Source organism: Mchenga conophoros, linkage group LG22, assembly GCF_057382185.1.
Source record: "Mchenga conophoros isolate Kocher_MC1m ecotype Shallow Benthic linkage group LG22, M_conophoros_male_GT1.1, whole genome shotgun sequence".
NCBI lineage: Eukaryota > Metazoa > Chordata > Actinopteri > Cichliformes > Cichlidae > Mchenga > Mchenga conophoros.
This window is the reverse complement of record NC_140546.1, coordinates 17,185,795-17,206,439: the sequence shown is the minus strand read 5'-3', so window position 1 is coordinate 17,206,439 and position 20,645 is coordinate 17,185,795. Positions and strand designations below refer to the sequence as shown.

General features: G+C 39.1%; 1 protein-coding gene and 1 pseudogene across 2 annotated transcripts in view; one reads left to right on the top strand and one right to left on the bottom strand.

Annotated features, from left to right (window-relative positions):
* The window catches only part of csmd3b (CUB and Sushi multiple domains 3b), a 421,680-nt gene that overhangs the window by 367,951 nt on the left and 33,084 nt on the right, over positions 1-20,645 (bottom strand). The window lies entirely within an intron of this gene.
* On the top strand, positions 15,454-16,835 carry LOC146549242 (uncharacterized; annotated as a pseudogene).

Below are 20,645 nucleotides of genomic sequence, written 5' to 3'. Positions count from 1 at the left end.
GTTTTTTTCTCTGCCATTTGTGTGATGAATTTTCAAATTTAGTCAATGACAATTTCAATTTGTTTCACAGCCATTTAGATAGGTAACTTTCGGTGTGTTCTTTGCTTGCAGGATTTTTTTTTTGTTTGTTTCACAAAGATTTATGTCAATAGTCTGAAAATACCACAAAAATACCACAAAAAAGAAAATCTATTTCTCATTTTTAACAATTAAATTATAGTGGATGGCATTTGCAAATAGTAAGTAGAAAATTAGATCCACTCCTTTTCCCCACATGTTGTTACATGTCTCGTTATATTTACTATAAGATCCTGATGTGATACCAATCTGTGTATCAATGCAACCCTGTATCCTTATGCTAAAAAAAGCCAAGTGGAATAAATGATACTCTACTAGAATGTGTACACTATCTTCATCCTTGAAACTCCATCTATCTGAGATTTTTCTTTGCTTCTTTGTTTCACAACTGATGTAAGTATATCTACAGTTTAAGGGTAGCATTACATTTTCAAAGCGCCATTAGCAGTTGCTTGTATAAGCTGTTTTGCTCTCAATCTAATGAGTTTTTATCTCATATTACAAAATTGAATAGGATTTCAAAGAGTGCTGTGCTGTCCAAGAATTCTAAGACACACACTATGTAAACATAATTTTTTTTCTGTTCTACAGCAGGTGGCTTTACACCAATGCAGTAATTTAAACCGACTGATTAGACTTACCAACTCTGTCATTCAAGTATAACAGAAACAAAGCACAAAAATTCAGCCATCAGTAGAGTGTTCTTCAGGAGTTTGGAGAGGTACACATTTGGCTGAGACACAGTCAAGATTAACTAGAACAGTTACAATCTTCACATAGTAAGGAAGATGCATCATTTGAATTGTGGTAGTGATCACACTGACAAGCTGCTGATTGTCCCGCTGCAGGCTTGATTTGATCCAGCAATTTTCTACCCACAGACGAAATTATCACAGTCAACATAAATTGAGTCATTTTGAGGCAAGTTATTCAGTAAATGATGCTTTTTGTACTCGAATGCTGAGAAAGAAATGCATGAAATTTTTCAAATTTGTCTTCTTTAAACAAAGTTGTCTGAAATCTAGCTGAATATATGTTCTTATAGTCGCATTTACTGCGACAAGGGTTGCCTATGGGACTGGGAAACATCTCACTTTAAAGTTGATGGTCTTACAGTTTGGACTATACTAACATGTATACATGCCCTCCCTGTTTCCCATTGCACCCTCACCTTACCAACCCCCTACACAAACCTTTAAAAATATGGTACATCAGTATATTACTAAACTAAATTTACTTCAAACGATAACTCAACCCTTCCTTCAAGCTGATTTTGACATCGCTGACACTACTAAAGTCTGGAAATAATGGTACCTCTGCCAAAAAAAACAATGCACAGTGTAAATATTCATCCACACTTTGATATGTGAACTTGATTTTGATGCATTTATCGTGGTTTCTCTAAAGTACAGGAAAAGTGTTTTCTTTACATCTTCAGAAGACTCTTCTTCTCTTTTTTAAATTCTCTGGATACTGTATGACCATCAGCTACATTGCTGTTATTCTCCAGTTTCGGTGTAACAATACATTAAAATGCTTTGTTCTAATAAAGCAAAGAATTCAACTAGAAACACAACTTAGATAATTTCCAAAATATGTTGTTATGGAGCTTAAAGCTGCCACAAGTCAAAATCAATTTCAAAGCATGGATTCTAGACATCCACTGTACTGAGTTCAGGGAAAACATCAAATACAGTATTTTGCAAAGGTTTTGAATTACAACTCATTTTGTTTTTTTAGAGGAATGATTCTTTTTTCTTTAAGTCATTTAATACCGATGAATGAATCATTTAAGCATAAAAATGAACTTAACTCAAAGATTGAGCTGATGTTGTTTCCACGCAAACAATTTTAAAGTGTATCTTTTGGCACTTTGTTACTTTTGTATATTCATCTTCTGTTTACCAAAGCCTCATCAGCAATTGTCTCAGTAAAATGGAAAAAAAAACGGGAAGAAAAGGCTTAGGTATCTCAAATTTCACAAGACCTGGACTGAAAATCAGAAGTAACAGGTTTTATGAAGTGATTAAACCAAATCTGAAAGCTTGATTCACATCATTGTTAATATGTACAGAGTAGGTGAAGAGTGAGCTACATTGAGTGTCTCAGCCAACTGTAAAGTCTGGTGGGGCTCTGTGGTGATTTTTCAGCCAGTGGTGTTAAGATGTTGCCAAAATCGATTGAATTATGAATGCAGAAAAGTGCTGTCAGAATTTGATTCAAACTTCAATCTGGAAACTTCATTTTTCAATATGACGATGACCTCAAAGCCTACCTGATAGAAAAGCACACAGTGGAATGAATTCATGGATTGGCCTCCCCAGAGCCCAGATCAAGCATTATTGATTTAGTTTGAGGTCATCTTGACAGGGAACAGAATAAAAGGCAGCCAACATTTAAAGAAGAACTTTGAATGTCATTCAAAAGAGTTCAGGATATGTTGACAAATAAAGATGGTCAGCCAATCCATTCATTCACTTCCGCTTATCCTTATCAGAGTCACAGGGGGGCTATAGCCAATCCCAGCTACCATAAGGTGAGAGGCAGGGCACACTCTGGACAGGTCGCAGAGCTAAGACATAGAGACAGACAACCATTTACACTCTCATTCACACAATTTACAATCACCAATTAACCAAACCCCACGAATTTCATGTTTTTGGACAGTGGTAGGAAGCCAGAGTACCCGGAGAGAACCTGCAAGAGTTTTGCACAGTACTTTATGTATGACTGTAATAGTTATAAGTTATAATGTGTTTTCTTGTGAGCAAAGAACGACCAGGATACCAAGTGAACTGGCAAATAACCAGCATGATTTGAAATAGAAGGTAAAAATAGTGGGGAGCAAGGCATATAAATATGGAAAGACAAGACAAAGAATAGTAGAACCAGATGGACCAAAACAGCACAGAATGGAAAAAGACAGAGAAAAGCAAGAGAGACAAAGAAAATCAGAGAGACATGGAGAGTGAGACAGAGACGGCCTTATCAGTGTATTGCAGGAGGCATAAGATGTAACTGGGGAGTCTGTGTGTGAGTATGTGTGTGCGTGTTTGTGTTATTGAAGTGACTTTGGTCAAGTTACAAACTGGAAAGTCCAGTCGACAGATGGACAGTGAGAAAAACAGGAACATGAACTGTGTATTTATGGCTCTGCTAAATTAGAAAATTCAAGATTATGCAGCGTAAATCTTAGATATATTTATAATCCTTCTTGAAATATTTAATAATACCATTCAGTGGGCTCGCAGTGATTCAACATTCAAAATAGATGTCTGTTTTACTCCAGAGGTAAGAAACTTGACAAAGTCAGAGGTTACACTGCCTCAAAATCAATGAGAACCACTCTCAAAAGACTTTCCTGTTGTTCCCTGCGTCAAATGAGACAATCGATTTAAAGACAATCCAATCAGTCAAAAGGTAAACAAAGCTGGGAGAGGAGTGGCAGTATTTTAAAGGTTGTTTTTGTGGCATTTAAATATGAGGCTTTATTTCTATTTCAAACTGCTGTCGCTCTCTCTCTCTCTCCCTCCATCAGCTTTAAATTATTAAACAACAGATCAAATCATATTATTCATGGTGGCTCAGAGGATAGCTCACCATTGCCTCACAGCAAGACCGTCTGGAATCTGAACCTGACCCAGATGGTGCCTTTTTGTCTGTAGTCTGCTTGATGGTCCTGGGGCTGTTGCTTTGGCATTAGCCTTTCTACGTTTAAAGGTTTAATATGGGTTCAAAGTTGCGTCGTCTAGAAAGCCATTGTACAGTTTAGATCAGTATGTGCTACAGAATAATTCTGCGAGTGCCAGTGGTGTCAGGGATCCTTGCTAGCTTTTTGTTTGTCTGTTTGTTTTTCCTAATTTGAAGTCCGCTAGAGGTGACATTGAAAATCCCATGCATGTTGCATAATAGAAAAGCCATGCATTGACAAGCATCAAACTTGCATATACTTACATATCTGATGTGCTTTAACTGGTGTTGGATCACACCTGAATTCCTTAGCTCTAGCATAAACATTAACACATTAACATTTGCGTAACAAGACCCTCAACTGCAAAGATGAGATTAGAATTCATAATTCAAAGCACTTTTCATGAACACCTGAAACTCCAACACCTGCTTCTGCATAAGGGTGAGCGACATAGCCTTAAAATTATACCACAATATTTCAATACAATTTGAAATTATAATTATAATTATATATAATTATATTTATGACAATATACAAAATGTTATACTGATGCTTGCAGCTTTCGGGCAGCAACATTCGTAAGTGTGTGTGAATGAGGGGTATTTATATGACATACTACCTCATTTGCAGTGTAGTATATTGCATCAGGCTGCCAACAGCAGCATTGTAGTGCAAAAGTAGTGACCCAGCATTATACACAGTGACCCAGCATAAGTTAAATGTGAGCACAAAAGTAGCCTCGGCAGTGCTTGCCATGGAAAATTTAAGTTTAAGTGTAACAAAACTCAACACTTTATTTTAAAAGTTTCCTGCGCAACATTGTCATAGAACATAAATAAAATATTTTCTAAATGGGAACTTGTATCTGTAGTCGAGCTTTTTAACCAGCTGGTAAAGCATTGGTTTTCTACCATGTAACCTTAATAGTAGTTTCCATCCACAATTTCATTTAAGTGGTGAGGTTTATTGCTTCCATATTTAATGATAACAGGTTTTTTTTTGTTTTGTTGCATATTTTGCCAAATGTTGTGTTTTGACAGGGGTTGTTAAAATAGTTGCCTTTTAAAGTATCATCAGAAGTTGATCGCTCTTAATGTAAATGCATTGTCATAATTTTATTGCATTGTGACAGTTTTGCGTGACGTAAACATTTTTAAAATATCGGTATTATCACAGAAGATATGATATGGCACAGCCATACTTTGGAAGGAAAAAGGCTTTTTTGAGAGGAAAGACTAGAAACGACTTTCAAACTGCTGCTGTTAACAAAGTTTCTCTGAGATAAGACTAAAAGAGCTCTCATTACTGAAAGCCTTTTCTATGCCTCTAATGAAACATGAGATGCAGTAATATGTGCAACCCACACATGGACTTTCCATCACACAAATTCACACTCTCTCCTATCAGACTCTTGGAAGTAGTTACAGTTTTTTCTGATTGCTTAAGCACATTTTTTGTAACCATTGGCTAATTTTGCAAAACTCTTCACACAAATAAGAAAACCTGTCACCCAATCATCAAAACATTGTAGTTCTCTTGCAAAAGCAAACACAGCTAGATTAACTCTTCACACCTTCGTAAAAATGGTGTTTCCGTATCAAACAGTACCCACAAGCCATCATCTCCTAAGCACACAATGCGCCAACTGCACACTGATGGTATGAATACAAAACACATCTGGCTTTTGCTTTCTCTGTGCACAAGGTAGGCTATGTCAGTTTGAGCTCATACTTCTGTCATAGATCCATAAGCATAGAGGGATCCAAACTTCAAGTACTGGTGTACTAGAAACACATCAAAACAAACACAAGTGTTTATTTCCAAGTATAGGATTATTTGCAATCGCCATAATGACTATATGGGTTACTTGGTCTGCAGTGAACATGCTTCCTCTGCCCCCAGCATCTGGTCATCTAGCAATTCTGTAAAGTAACAATTTCAGTATTTTTACATCAATGGTATTGGTGTGTTTCTCATTGGCATATAGCAGTGCTACAAATCTTTGTGCGAAGTGACTGTACTAACCGATTCTCATTTCAAGATGTCCTTATGGTACTTGCTACAGTGTAGCGGCTCGAGTTAGGCTGGACCCGTTGGCCAGCTACCCTCAGGGTCATTCTACGGTTGATTACATGGTCCACTATTGTAGCTCTGATGTCATCAGCAATTCTATTTCTTACTCTTCCTACCCTTCCTCTCCCCCCTCCTCATCTTCCTCTCCCCCCTCCTCGTCTTCCTCTTGCTCCTCCTTGTCCTTGTCGTCCTCTTCATCCTACTTCTTCACCTCCACGTCCTCTTCCTCGGCCTCCTCTACTTCTCACTCTTTCTGCTCCCTCCATTGTACTCCGCACACAGAGCTTACCTGTATTACAGTTTTTTCCAGTCGCTAACAAGCGTTTGTCCAAACAGTTGTCACATTTGCAAAACTCTAAACACAATTAGCACAGCATCGGTCTGTTGTGGCCATACCATTCTTACATTTCATGTCGTGTTCACCCAATATGCAGTCAGTGAACACATTTCCACAATGCTTACATTTTCTTAACAGACAAGCTATACCTCCCAACAAAATTATGGACTGTTTTTGTAGTATTTACGAATGTTAACACACAACATCCCACAATAGCAAAAACAATATTCCAAACCGTAGATACAGTATAAAAACCTCTGCTTCTGCAATGATATCAGTACAAAAACAATATCAATATCAAAAATATATCTCAGCTGATAATAAACAAACAATTGAATAATTGACACACAGCTGATTTATGTTGGGTAAATTGGGCCAACGACAGCTTCTTCCATTCTGGCTTAGACTCAGTGGGGTTTATAAGGCAAGACCTTGAGGAGTGATGTTTTTGGAAACAAAAAAAAGACAAACACTGTAATGTCTGGTCGAGGAAGAGTAAGAGCAAGGGGCCCAGGGAGAAGAGCAGGCCCAAGGAGAGGGCAAGGTAGAGGTGTAAGAATGCGTGGTGGTGGCATTCCAAGGGCTGCAAGAACAGTAGTCAGTGATGAAATTCGTGCCACTATCATTGACCATGTAATCAACCATGGTCTTTCACTAAGAGAGGCTGGTGAAAGAGTGCAGCCCAATTTGAGGCGGTCAACAGTTGCCTCCATTATACGCATCTTTCAACAAACCAACAGGTAAGTATTGCATTTTACATGGATTGTTTCTATTCTCACTTGACATGTCAATATGGTCATACAGTAATGCATATGTTGAATTTTTTGTCTTTCTAAAGAATGCAATGTCTTCCACCCTCTGGGGGAAGAGGAAAGCTCCTCAGTAATGATCAGGAGCTTGCCATTGTAGAAATGGTTACTGCAAATAATGCAATAAAACTGCGTGAAATTCAAACTAGAATTGTGGCGGACCATGAGATATTTGACAATATCGATAGAATCAGCCTCACAACCATTACGCGGACATTGTCCAAACACAGAGTGCGGATGAAGCAGCTCTACACTGTTCCCTTTGAGAGGAACAGTGAGAGGGTCAAGGAGCTACGACGACAATATGTCCAGGTACAGTGTATATTCAATCCAATGTCCAGTTCTATAAGCTTTGCACTTTGCAAGTAGGTAACCTACACAATACTAGGTTACAGTACAGTATGGTATACAGTAATAACATGACTTACATAAACTTTGTTTCAGAGAGTTATGGAATTGGAGGCCAACCAGGCCCCTCATAAATTCATATACATCGATGAGGCAGGATTCAATCTGGCCAAAAGGCGTCGACGTGGACGAAATGTAATTGGAAAAAGGGCCACAGTTGATGTGCCAGGACAGAGAGGGGCAAACATTACCATGTGTGCAGCAATTGCAAATGCAGGATTACTCCTTCACAGATGTCAGGTTGGACCCTATAATACAGAGCGCTTGCTTGCCTTTCTCAATGATCTCCACCAGCGCCTGGTTCCAGAGCAGGGTCAGGAGGGTGAAAACATGAGGACCTTTGTAATTACCTGGGACAATGTGGCTTTCCATCACTCGCAAGCAATAACAACATGGTTTGAAGTCCACCCAAGACTGGTAAGTCTCTTCCTTCCACCCTATTCACCTTTCCTCAACCCCATAGAGGAGTTCTTTTCTGCATGGAGGTGGAAGGTTTATGACCATCAGCCACATGACCAGATGTCCCTCCTCGAAGCCATGGATGCTGGCTCCAGGGACATCACAGTTGACGATTGCCAAGGGTGGATCCGACATACCAGGCGATTCTATCCCAGGTGCATCGACTTGGATAACATCAGATGTGATGTTAATGAAAACATGTGGCCTAACCCTGAAGATCGCAGAGATTAGATGCAAAGTTTTTGCCTTTTTTTAGCCCCCCTCCCCCCCTTTTGATCTTGGCTTTTTGCTGTTGTTTTTTTGTTCAGAATGCTCTTGTGTGTTTCATGGATATTTTGTTCACTGTAAGCAATACTGTAAAACTTTCTCTGTCCTATCATACTGTGTTTCTACTGTACCTCCTGTAGTAAACAGTAAAGAAACATAAACTTGTTTGCTTTTTACTGGAATGCTTTTGAATGTGAACATTACTGTACATGTGGACATACAGTTACCAACCAAGACATTTCTGGTGTCAAAATGGTGGATTGCATGTTTCGCATGCAAATACCTGTGACACTGAAACATAAAAGTCTATGCAGTTTTTGTAATGTCAATAATAGCCAGTATTTTGAAACCTGGTGTACTTTGATTGACTGCATGTACCTTGTGAAGTGAAAACAAGTGTTATTCTTTGACAGACTAATTTCATTTTGAGTCAGATTTATAGTGTTTTTGTACAGTTAGTGTGTGCAGAGAAAGATGTGTTCTATTTTGAAATGAAGAGTTAGTATATATTTAACAAAATGTATTTTTGAGAAGAAAATTATCCATTTGGCCAATTGTGTTTTGTAGGTGTGAGTCTGTGTTAAGAGTTTAGAAAAAGTATCTGAAGTATGGGTAGGCGCTTGTTAGCGATTGAAAAAAACTGTATAGTGCTTAGGCTGATTGCAAAGTGAACTAATTATCTAAGAAAGTTTTGACATGTGAAAGTGTGCCAGACAGTTGGCAAATTAGTGTTAATGATAGCCATACATGTGTATACTTTTGCTAGGAGTGTGTTGGAAATTTGGTAATTGAGTGTTGTGCAGTGAATTGTGCCTACAGTTTTGCAAAGTGTGTGTTACAAAATTGCAAACTGAGTGCAAAGCAGTTTTTGTGCTTTTAGTTTTGCAAACTCAGTGAGTGGTTTTGCTATAAGTCTGAATAGTTTTAGAGATTGTGCTACAGGAATCACAGTTAGGGTTTAAGCATTCAGAAAAAACTGTAAAATAATTTTCTTTGACAGTTAGTATTTTTCCAGAATGTGTTCTTGATCTGATCATCCATGACAGCCATGATTCTTGGCTGGGTAAGGTTTCTTACATATTCATCTTGGTAAAGACATCAGAACAGGAAAAAAAATGTAGTTTATAGTTTTTTGTGGTTAATTTTCTCCATGGCGCTGTGCAGAGTAACCTGGCCTAAATGAACACCACTGTGGGTTTTCCTGTACTTTTGCATTCCAGGTAAAGCGGCACGTCCAGATTTGAAATTACAGAATAATTCTCTGATAATCTGATAAAGTAAAAATAATACATAAATTTAAAAAACAACTAAAAGCACAATTATATATAGTTTTTTGCTTAATGTTCAGCCATAAGCTAAAATGATAGAAAGTTTGAATGATTTCCCTGCTACTACTGACTGGCATTGCAAAAATAAAAAATAAAAATAAAAATATTAAGGGAATTAAAAAGGAGTCTAAGATATGGGAATACCTAAAGGAAATCTCTGTGGATTAGGTTTAAAACAAACCATTTTCCATCCAAATCAAACTATTTAATTGATCCTGTTTTCCACATGAATCATTGGAAGTGATTAAATAGAGGGCCAGCATAAAACCATATATTTTTTTATATAATACTAAATATGAACTTGAAGGAAAATTCAGATGTCAGACAGAGTGACTACACACTCGCTTTCTTTGGCTCAGATAGTTTTCTCCTCGCTGATAACCAGTCAACCTGCATTCTTATCTGCTATGTTTGGTGTTTGTATCTCCTGAGCAGCTTCACAGCCATCACACAAATATAACCTTCTGTCTCGCTGCTTTAATGACGCACATACACACCTCTGTGTCTGTCTCGCGTTCTTCAACTTTGTGTCTCTCTTCTAAGTTAAAGTTATCTATTTTCTCCGTGTCCGTTTGTCTTACTCGCCGAGTGCTTTTGTGTCTCTGTGTGTGCGCGTGTGTCGGTTAAAGTGCCAGTGTTTCATTCAGGGTGGTTGTTTGTGTGTCTGCCTGTGTTCAAGAAGCAGAGTGAAAACAAATCACTTCAAAATCCCCAAGCTGGGTTTTTTGTGTGCATGTGCGTTTATAAGTATGTGTCTCCCGGGACAATTTACATTGATGCTGTTGTCAGATTGGAAAAAGAGCATTAGAGCTCTTTAAACATCAGGTGTCTGCAACAATGAAAACACTCCAAAAAACACACAGACACACAGAAACAGCGATGTGTTGTCACATTTCGAAACACACATTTAGAAAACACTGTTTGTCTCTTGATTAAATATAGTCCCCTGTCATACCAAACGACTTTTTGGATTTACGTGCATATGTTTCCCTCAGCACTTATGGATACTTTCACTCGGAAAACAGCTTCCCTTGTAGCTGTTTTGATATCAGACACGCACCTCATCAAACACACCAACACTGAGATAAAATTCGCCACAAAGAAACACAAAGAAGGAGGAAGCTATCTTTTATGCATCACAAACATCCTCTATGAAACACATTCAGCTAGACAATCAGCAAGCTGCTTTGTTTCACTTCCAGCCAGTCCTCTACTGCAACACTCAGCCAGTTGGTCAGCCAGAAGGTAAAAAGCTTGTATGTTGCTCATTCACTCAGTAATCCACTGACTCATTCAGTCAGTAAATGAATAATTTAAGGAATCCTCTCTGCACTCACGCTGCTCCCTCACACCTGTACTGCCCCCTCTAAAGCCCTTTTCTACTCTGGCCGTTAAAAGACATCCGGCTAATTGCTGCGATAAAGGGCTTAGTGTAGGGATCACTATATATTAGCAGTGCTTTTTGTATAGATACCAGGATAGGTCCTTCGGATCCCTTTACTGCTGTCAGAAAGCCAATGAATGAAGACAGCAATAGATGTTTAGTCTATGACCATATTTTAGCTGCAGCTTTTAAGCGGATTACAAGGAGTAGTGAAGCAATCGTCATCAATTTTAAGCAAGTTTACGTTTTTCTTGACTTAAATTTAATCAATAATCAACATGACCCTTTACAATTAAATGTGCTATATCCTTACTTCCTTTGACTAAAGGCTGACCACCTCAGTTTTTGTAGTATGCTAGATTCTAACTAGCTAAGGGTGTCAACAGTACAAGCTAACTAAATCCCAAAGCTCTTCTTTGGATGTTGGATGCCTTTTGTTCCCATCTGTCAAAATGATCCCACATCAATAATGCTGAGGTGTCTTTTGCCCTTCTCCCCCGTCCCTCTTCTCAGCTGTTTCTCTTTCCCTCTTTCTTTCTCCCCTTCTTTCCCCCAGTCAAGTCTGTCCCGTATTCAGTAAGTGAAAATAAAATAAACAATAAAAGGTGAATCAAATGGACCATTACGGCAAGGCTGGGATGGTCAGTTTGGTAAAGTAAATCCGTTGGGCATCTTTCTTTGCCTTTAGACAACAATTCTGATGGCAAAAGAGCCAAACGGGACAGGCCAAAAATAAAATAAAATAAAATAAAAAAAAAAATAATGCTGAGGTACAGGTTCTGAGGCCAGTCCATGACTGAAAGTGCTCCAGTGTGTGTTCTTTTATCCAGGTATCCAGGTGCATTTGCAGTTTGTCTGGTATCAAAAAATGTAAGTAAGGAAAGAAAGCCGAGTGAAAAGCAGTCCAATGTCCACAGAGTCTAGGTTATTGGAAGCCAGACATTTTGAGATTAATATGGCTTGTGATGAAGAACTTTCTGAACCATGAACAGAACCATGACAGTAAAAAGACCCTTACTTTAGTTAAATTTGCCCAATCTCACATGGTTGGCCATCTTTTTGGGCATGTCTAGATAGCTTCCACAGCTCTTATTTTTAAACCACCCCTTGGAAGTGCCAACAACTTCTTGTGTGTGCCCCAGAATGTTTACCATGGACCTTAAACTTCACCTTTTCTTTCAAATGAAAAGCATGTGACGGATCTTTGCTGAGCATTAGAGCTGAGTGTCTGTGATATAGTTCTATATCAGCTGAAGAGGCGACAGTTTGAGGAGACAAATTTGAAGCATTCGTGTTAGATTTTTTTCCAAGATTTACCAGATTATAGACTCTGAACTGTTTTCTAGGGCGGGGCGTCAATGTGGACTTCTATGTAATATCCATCTGATGGAAAACATTCAGAGGAAAAAATCAAAGTTGCAGGTGTGCCAGCTCACTGCATTTACCAAAAATAAAAGTTAAGTTGAAGGAGCACTGTTTTGAGACACTGGAGGAGAATCGGTGCACATCACATAGGCTCATATTTAAGGGGGCAAAGCTGGACTTCCACGAAGAGATCTAAAAATAGCAGCAACACTGAAAACAGTCTAGAGGTGAATGAAACAATGACCTTGAATGTGAAATCACCCAAATTACATAAGGCTGTAATATAATAATAATAATAACTTTATTTATAAAGCGCTTTCAAACAAAGTGCTGTACAACTATTTGAAACTAAAAAGATAAAAAAATAAAATAAAAGCGATACATAGCAATACAGGTAAAAGACACAATACAAGTTAAAAACAGTAAAAATTTCAAAACTAAAAGCCATAGAATTAAGACATGTAAGATAGGGTGAACAAATGTGTCTTCAGCTTAGTTTTAAAAACCTCCACAGAGCATGCCTGCCTGATATCTTGAGGGAGGTTGTTCCACAGAAACGGGGCATGAAAAGAAAAAGCACACTCTCCAATTGTCTTTTTTCTGGCTCTAGGAACCTTTAGAAGGCCAGAGTCCTGAGATCAGAGAGCACGGTGCCAGTCCGTTTAAAGCCTTGTAGGTGAGCAGCAGGACCTTAAAATCTGCTCGAACCTGACAAGGTAGCCAATGAAGAGAGTTCAGTACAGGGCTAATGTGCTCAAATTTCCCAGTTCTTGTTAAAATGCGAGCAGCTGCATTTTGCACCATCTGTAGACCTCTAAAACTTTTCTTTGGTAGCCCTGAAAGAAGAGCGTTACAATAATCAATGCGTGAGGACACAAATGCATGGACAAGAACCTCTGCAGTGTCGCTTGACAAAACTTGTCTGATTCTGGCTATGTTCCTCAAATGATAAAAGGCGGTCTTTGTTATCTCTTTTACATGAGACTCGAAAGAGAGCACCATGTCAAACCACACGCCCAAGTTTTTTACCTTGTCCCTACAATTTATGACACTGTCATCAATTCTCAAGATGAAATTTTGGGACAAGTGCTGAAATTTGTGTGGCCCAATGACCATCAACTCTGTTTTATCAGTATTTAGGAGCAAGGAATTATCCGATAACCAGCCCTTAATTGCAGATAGACAAGATTCTAGTTTAGAGACTTCAGCACAATTTCCAATGGTTAAAAGAACATAAAGCTGCAGGTCATCAGCGTAACAATTAAAGGTTACATTAAAGAATGTAACAGAACACCAAGAGGCAGCAGGTACATAGAAAACGGCAATGGTCCAAGTACAGAGCCCTGAGGGACCCCATGCCTAACTGCCAGTGTTGGTCAAGTTACTTGAAAAAAGTAATCAGTAACTAATTACTGATTACTTCCCCAAAAAAGTAATCCCGTTACTTTACTGATTACTTATTTTCAAAAGTAATTAATTACTTAGTTACTTTATAAAAACACGATTTACAACCTGAAGAGGTGATAAAGCGATAGATCTTTCAGCCCAATTCTACTTTTTCTACATAATCCATCATACAAAATGTAATCTAATGGAAAAGTCTCTTTTTTTTAACTTGTTTTATCAGTTTTAATCTTTTAACTTTATGCATCAAGCAAAAATTTAATTATATGCAACATTCTCTGAGTTGAATAAATTAGTTTAACATTTAAAGCTATTTTCTGCACATTCCAGCACATAAAATAAAATATTTTTTGTGTTTACACTCACTCTTTCAAATAGATGCAAGTAAAACACAGCAGAAAATAAATAAAGTCAAAGACTCAGCAGTCCTGTTGCTCTATTTTCACCTGTAAAGCAGGACTACGGTAGGCGGAGGTTTACCATGGTGCAGGTGTGCCGCGGTCAGTTGAAGAATCCGCAACTTTCTCTGTGAGTTTCCCATTACGTCATTGCGCACTCGGTGCTTGCTTGGAAGTTTAGGGGGTTTTTTTGCTGTAAAAAGAAGTTTTCTTCCCACGCACAACGGACACTAATGTTTTTGTCACTTTTTATGGAATCAAACTCAAAGTAAGGTCAGTACTTCCACGCTTTAAACGCTGCACGCTCATACTCTCTCCCACAATCGATATGTGATCCATTGTTGATCTGCACACAGCTGTTGTCACTAACGGCGCACTTGCTTACGTCACTGTCGTGAGACATTCTCGCAGAAAATCACAGTTTTAGTAACGCAGTAACGCAGCGTTCCTACTGGAAAGTAACGGTAATCTAATTACCGTTTTTGCAATAGTAATCCCTTACTTTACTCGTTACTTGAAAAAAGTAATCAGATTACAGTAACGCGTTACTTCTGCTCACTGCGCAGGTCTCAGAGAGATCATTTTTAAAACTAACAGTCTGAGACCTCCCAGACAGGTAAGATCTCAGCCACGATAAAACATTTCCTGTAATTCCAATAAAATGTTCAAGCCTATCTAATAAAATGCAGTGATCCACAGTGTCAAACGTAGCACTTAGTTCCAGCATTAATAAAACTGTATGCACCTGTTCTCAAAAGCTTTTGGCCACACCTTATATATTACAGACTGACATTTCCAATTACAGTTTTTCTCGATTGCTTAAACACTATAACCAGGCTTTTAAACTAAAATTTCAAAACCGTAACGCTATTTTTCAAAAAGCTCACCCATTTCCCTGAACTATAAACACTATTCCCTGCTTTGACACATGAGTCAAATTTGGTGAACTGTTACTGCAAAACTCTACACACAAATCCCTACATTTTTCAGTGCTTACACCATGTAGTCATTTAGAAAGCACTAGCATTCAATAATGTTAACTTAAGTCAGCATAGCTTGAGCTCAATTAGCACACAATTAACCAGGTGGAAACACTAGGAGTCAAAATTTATCACACACCAATCAGAACCTTCGATGGATAGATAAAAGGGCCAAAGTCAGCTCATTCAGGTTTGAAACAATGGATCCAAAGAGATGCAAAGGAAGAGGACGTGGTGGAGAAAGAGGACGTGTTGAAGGAGGAGGACGTGGTGGAGGAAGAGGACATGGTGAAAGAGGAGGACGTGGTGAAAGAGGAGGACGTGGTGAAAGAGGAGGACGTGGTGAAAGAGGAGGACGTGGTGGAGGAAGAGGACGTGGTGAAAGAGGAGGAGGAGGAGGTGGTCTAGGACAACAGGAAGGTGGTGGAGGAGGAGGGAGAGGTGGAGGAGGAGGAGGACGTGGTGAAGGAGGTGGAGGTGGAGAACGACGGCGACAAGGAAGGGGAAGAGCAAGGGCAAGAAGACAGTCAGTCTCGGATGAAATTCGAGCCACTTTAGTTGACCATGTCCTTGTCCATGGGATGACTATGAGGGAGGCTGGGCAACGAGTACAACCAAATTTGAGTCGCTTCACTGTTGCCTCCATCATCAGAACCTTCAGGGAGGAAAACAGGTAGGTGTACTTGCAGTAAGACTGCTTTGTACAGTAACTTTTAAGTTACTGAACTTATGTTTCTTGAGTTTCAGTATGTTTCCATTATTTTCCTGTAAAAAGAATGTGTGACAGTTACAGTAATGAGTGCTTCTATTTTTGTAGGACACAGAGACGACCACCTGGTGGAGGCAGGTTAAGGCTTTTGTCGGAGGGGCAAGAGAGGGAACTTGTAAACATGGTAATTGCAAATAATGTAATCCGCCTGCAAGAGATTCAAAGGAGAGTGATTGAGGATGATCATCTTTTTCGAGGCATAAATGCCATCAGCCTCTCCACAATTGACCGCATCCTCCGAAAGAATCAATTCCGGATGAAACAGGCATACCGAGTCCCTTTCGAACGAAACTCTGACAGAGTGAAAAACCAACGTGTGGAATATGTTCAGGTATGAGTTTTGATACTGTATAAAGTATTGTGTACCATCACAGCATGGCAGTTTATGCTGCCATTTCAGCACTCTTGAACTGTGGTTCAGGGTACCGATTGACTCTACTGTGTTATGTGTTTTGCAGAGAATCTTTGAGATTGAAGGACGGCCTGTTCCCCATGAAATAATCTTTGTGGATGAGGCAGGTTTTAACCTGACCAAAAGAAGGAAAAGGGGGAGGAACATAATTGGCCATCGGGCTATTGTAAATGTCCCTGGTCAGCGTGGAGGGAATGTCACTATGTGCGCAGCCATCAGCCAACGAGGGGTACTCCACCGCCATGCCGTACTAGGACCCTATAACACTATGCTTCTCCTTGCTTTTCTTGATGGTTTAAGACAACATATGTTCCAGCTGGACTACAGGGAACCAGCACAGCCAGAGCAGCCTCACTACGTTGTTGTGTGGGATAACGTCAGCTTCCATCGCGCTGCTCTGGTTCGTGACTGGTTTACCAATAACCCAAGGTTTTCTAATATCTTTCTGCCTGCATACTCTCCCTTTCTAAACCCGATAGAGGAGTTATTTTCGGCATGGCGGTGGAAAGTGTATGACCGAGAACCTTATGTCCGTGTTCACCTCCTTCAGGCCATGGAAGAGGCCTGCCTAGACATATCAGTAGATGCATGCCAGGGGTGGATCAGGCATGCAAGAGGATTTTACCCCCGCTGCCTGGCTAGGGCCAATATAGCCTGTGATGTGGATGAGATTCTCTGGCCTGACCCAGACCAAAGACAAGATGCTGAGGTGGGATAATGTTTTTTGGTGTGTGTTGTACTGTATAGTACATGAATAAAAATGTGCCACTGTACATACATTGGTTGCGTCTTTTGTGTTTATCATGTGAAAAGGTTTTTGAAGGGGAGAACCATAAGCAACCTAATTGTTTTGGAACTATTGTTTTGAATTAATTGTACCAGTGTGCAAAACTCTGTTGTAGTGTGTGTGTTTTTGAGGGCTTGTGTTTGATGTCTGAGGGCAAAGTTTGGTTTTTCAGCAAGAGTGAATAGTTTTGAGTGTAGAGCTTTATTTTGAACTGAAAATAGGATATTTGGGAAATTGAGTGAGATGTTATGGATTTGTGTTTACTGTTGTGAGAATATGAGGCATAGTTTCAAGAAATGTGTTTTAGCAATCGAGAAAAACTGTAAGTATAAAGAGAGGTGAGAGTAATGTGTATGAGCTACTGAAGACATGCGGTTAGCATAAGATTTTGTTGTCAGTCCTTTCAGAATTTAAGTTTTCGTTGATACTCACCAATCACACAAATGAAAGCACTTGAACTATTAATCTGTTGATATTAAAATTCTCAGATGTGAAGGTAATTCTGCTGAGACAGTAAGTTGTAAGCTGTGGGACTTTTTGTCTTGACCAGAGACAAAAAAAAAGTCTTTCAGTCTGTTGCTACAGCTCTCTCCACCTACAGGTATAATGCTCAGCTGAGCAGAAGAAGTTCCCTCCTATTGTCTAGGGACTGCTGAAAGGCATTCTGTGTAGTCAGTCACTAAGTGAGAGAAAGTAGTTGAGGCTGTCAAAAGGAAAGAAGGTTCCCGTGAAAGTAAATTACAACATTTCATCACAAAAGAACTCCTGAAATGCACTGGAAGTACAAAAGTAGGAGACTGGTGGCGCCGGGGATGTCATCCTTAGAGACAATGAGCAGAGGATCAACTCATTGGACTCTGTGACAGCAGATCAAGTCCTACTACTTTGCAGTGACGGAGTAGCTCCTACAACCACCTTTCACTGGAAACAGAACAACATAAGCCGGAGAGTGATATACTTTACAACGTGATCGCTATATACAGTGGTATGGCACAACTTTGATAGGTGAACACTATTTGTTCATTTGAGGGTTTTTTTTATGGTGATCTTGGCCTGCATAATGATTAGGACTCATAATGAGCATATGCAGTGTAATGATTATGCAAAAGCTGTCACTGGCTCCATTTCCAGACTGCATATTTACAATATTTCAGTCCATATGCGCAGGTGTAGGAAATAGCTGACCGGTAAAGAGTGTGAGTGGCAGCCACCACAGAGTCTACAGCGTGCTCAGCATGCATAATAGCACAGTCATGCTCACCGCAGAGATTTCACACACAAAAAATAAATAAAAACTAACACTGTACTTGGAAACTTACGCACATTATCAGAAGACTGGAAACTATTCTGCATGTTTAATGCTGTTTGTTGCTATGTTGGATTTTCCATAACTAACGGTGATCATTTCATTGGTCCTGGCTGATTTCGGCTTAAATTATATCACTTGTGATTTAGCCGGAAACTCCTTTTATTGCATTGATCCCACGTTTATTTACTTTCCTTGAGACATGCACATACGTGGAAAGCTATGTCGAAGGATTAAAAGAGGTTTTCAGTCATCTCATGAGTTACAATGTATTTCCTGGACAAGTCTGAATCAGGCATTTGACCTCACAGGGTTAAAGCAGACCTTGATATTTTTTTATGTAACATTTTTACGGTCTGAATGAATCTGTTTATCTTTTCCCTGAATTTACCTAGATGGCTTCTCTTGTATTAACAAATAAAGTTTAAGTTGTTTAAGAAAGAAAAGGCCACATTACGTGCTTAAATGGCTACAACAGAGTGTGACAGATTCCATCTGTCATTACTTACATGACTGCAAAGTTTTGAACACGGTTGCTCATTTTTGTTTTGGAACCGTCTTAATTCGGTAGTTTCTGCAACTCTCTTGTGACAGTACAGAGTCCGCTTGCAAAATGGTGTGGAGGAGGATTTTTGGCGTTTCATTTACCTCACTGTTTATGCGTGTTGATATCTGCAAGCTCGGGTAAAGGAACAATTAAACAGCTGTAAGCCTGGAAGAACAAAAACAACCAAAAAGAAGAGTACAAGAACTGTTCTGGGCGAGAAATCGCAGCCACAGACAGACACAGACACAAGCATACATACACAAACAGCAACAGAATGGGAAGTAATGGAGTGAGAAGCGAACGCTGCTGTCTGACATGAAAATCAACATTGCGTGACATGACCATTATGCACACACACACACTCACATACACACAGATCAATAGCCAACTGCTTAGACCTCAAGCAAATCATTTGGAAAAAAAATCTACACACAGACATATCCAGCATACATGACATCACTGATCACCGATTTACAGATACCACACATGTGCAGGCAGATCGTGACTGTTAGGTTAACCTAGGCACTGGCATCTTTATGTAAGTTTCAGCCTTTTGACACATGTATTTTCTATATATAAGTATATAAATTTTATATCAGTGAAAACCCAAGAGTTATTTGAAATTCATGAAAAACTCAGACAAGAAAAGGATGTCACTCTTTTAAGAAAAAGCTTGCTTTTGTGAACAAGAGATTGCATTACTGTGCAATATGCTGTCACTGAAATGTGACATGTGTGTCGATCAGACCGAGATGAACCAATCTGAGGATACATTAGTGAGACTTAGTCATGTAATACTGTAATATAACTACATGAGTGCATGCATACGAGTTTCCACATGTGAGATTTGCTTACTGCAAGATGGTCTCTCGTTTTCCAGGTCAGTAATCTGTGTGTGTGTGTGTGTGTGTGTGTGTGTGTGTGTGTGTGTGTGCGTGTGTGTGTGTGTGTGTGTGTGTGTGTGTGTAGGCGTGTGTGTGTGTCTTAACTGATCTACTTGACCTTTCAAGGTAGCGTTTAAAACTCTTTCTCCAGCACGGAAATAGAGCCAGTGAGACATAAAACATGACATTATATGTTCATCACAACCTTATATAAAAACACACATACATACACAATGAAAGCTAGCAATACTTTCTGAGTGATGAAAACAATGTGGCAGCACTGACATTTAACTGAGTGAGTAACAACAATAATCTATGTTCATACAGGTTTTTCTCTGTATTTGAAGCGCCTCTGTTTTCTTCTTCTATCTATCCTACCATTGCTCTTGTCTACTTGCCTTTTTTTTTTTTATATCAGTGTATTTTGATTCTAGGCACATTTGTATAACTGCACTTAACTGGATAGTTTGCCATCATAAAAATACTCATTGGATGTAATCATGATTGAATCTCTTAAATTTGCCATTTTCTCAGTCAATCATTTCACTGTTCTTAAAACTGCAGACTGCGTAAAAAAGGAAACTGTGGGTAGCTACATGAACAAAGAACCAAGCTCATTTTCATTAGGATAGAAACTGTATCTGTGCAGATTTATATGGGATATATCTGTATACTCTATCCATGTTAGTCTACTTAAAACAAAAATGATGGCTTATATTTTACTAATGTTGATGTTGAAAAAACATGACTGCTCTCCTATAGTGCTTGAGGGGAAATCACTGTACAACATCTTTCTTATGCAAACGCTGCAAGACTTCTAGGCAGAAGAACATTTAAACAAGAGGGGGCTTAAGGTCATGATAACCATCCCAGGGATGGCAGCAGTATTCAGCTAATACCTTGTGCACCACACTAGTTTAAAGTTTCATATCCAGAGAATTAATGAAAGTAATTTTTGT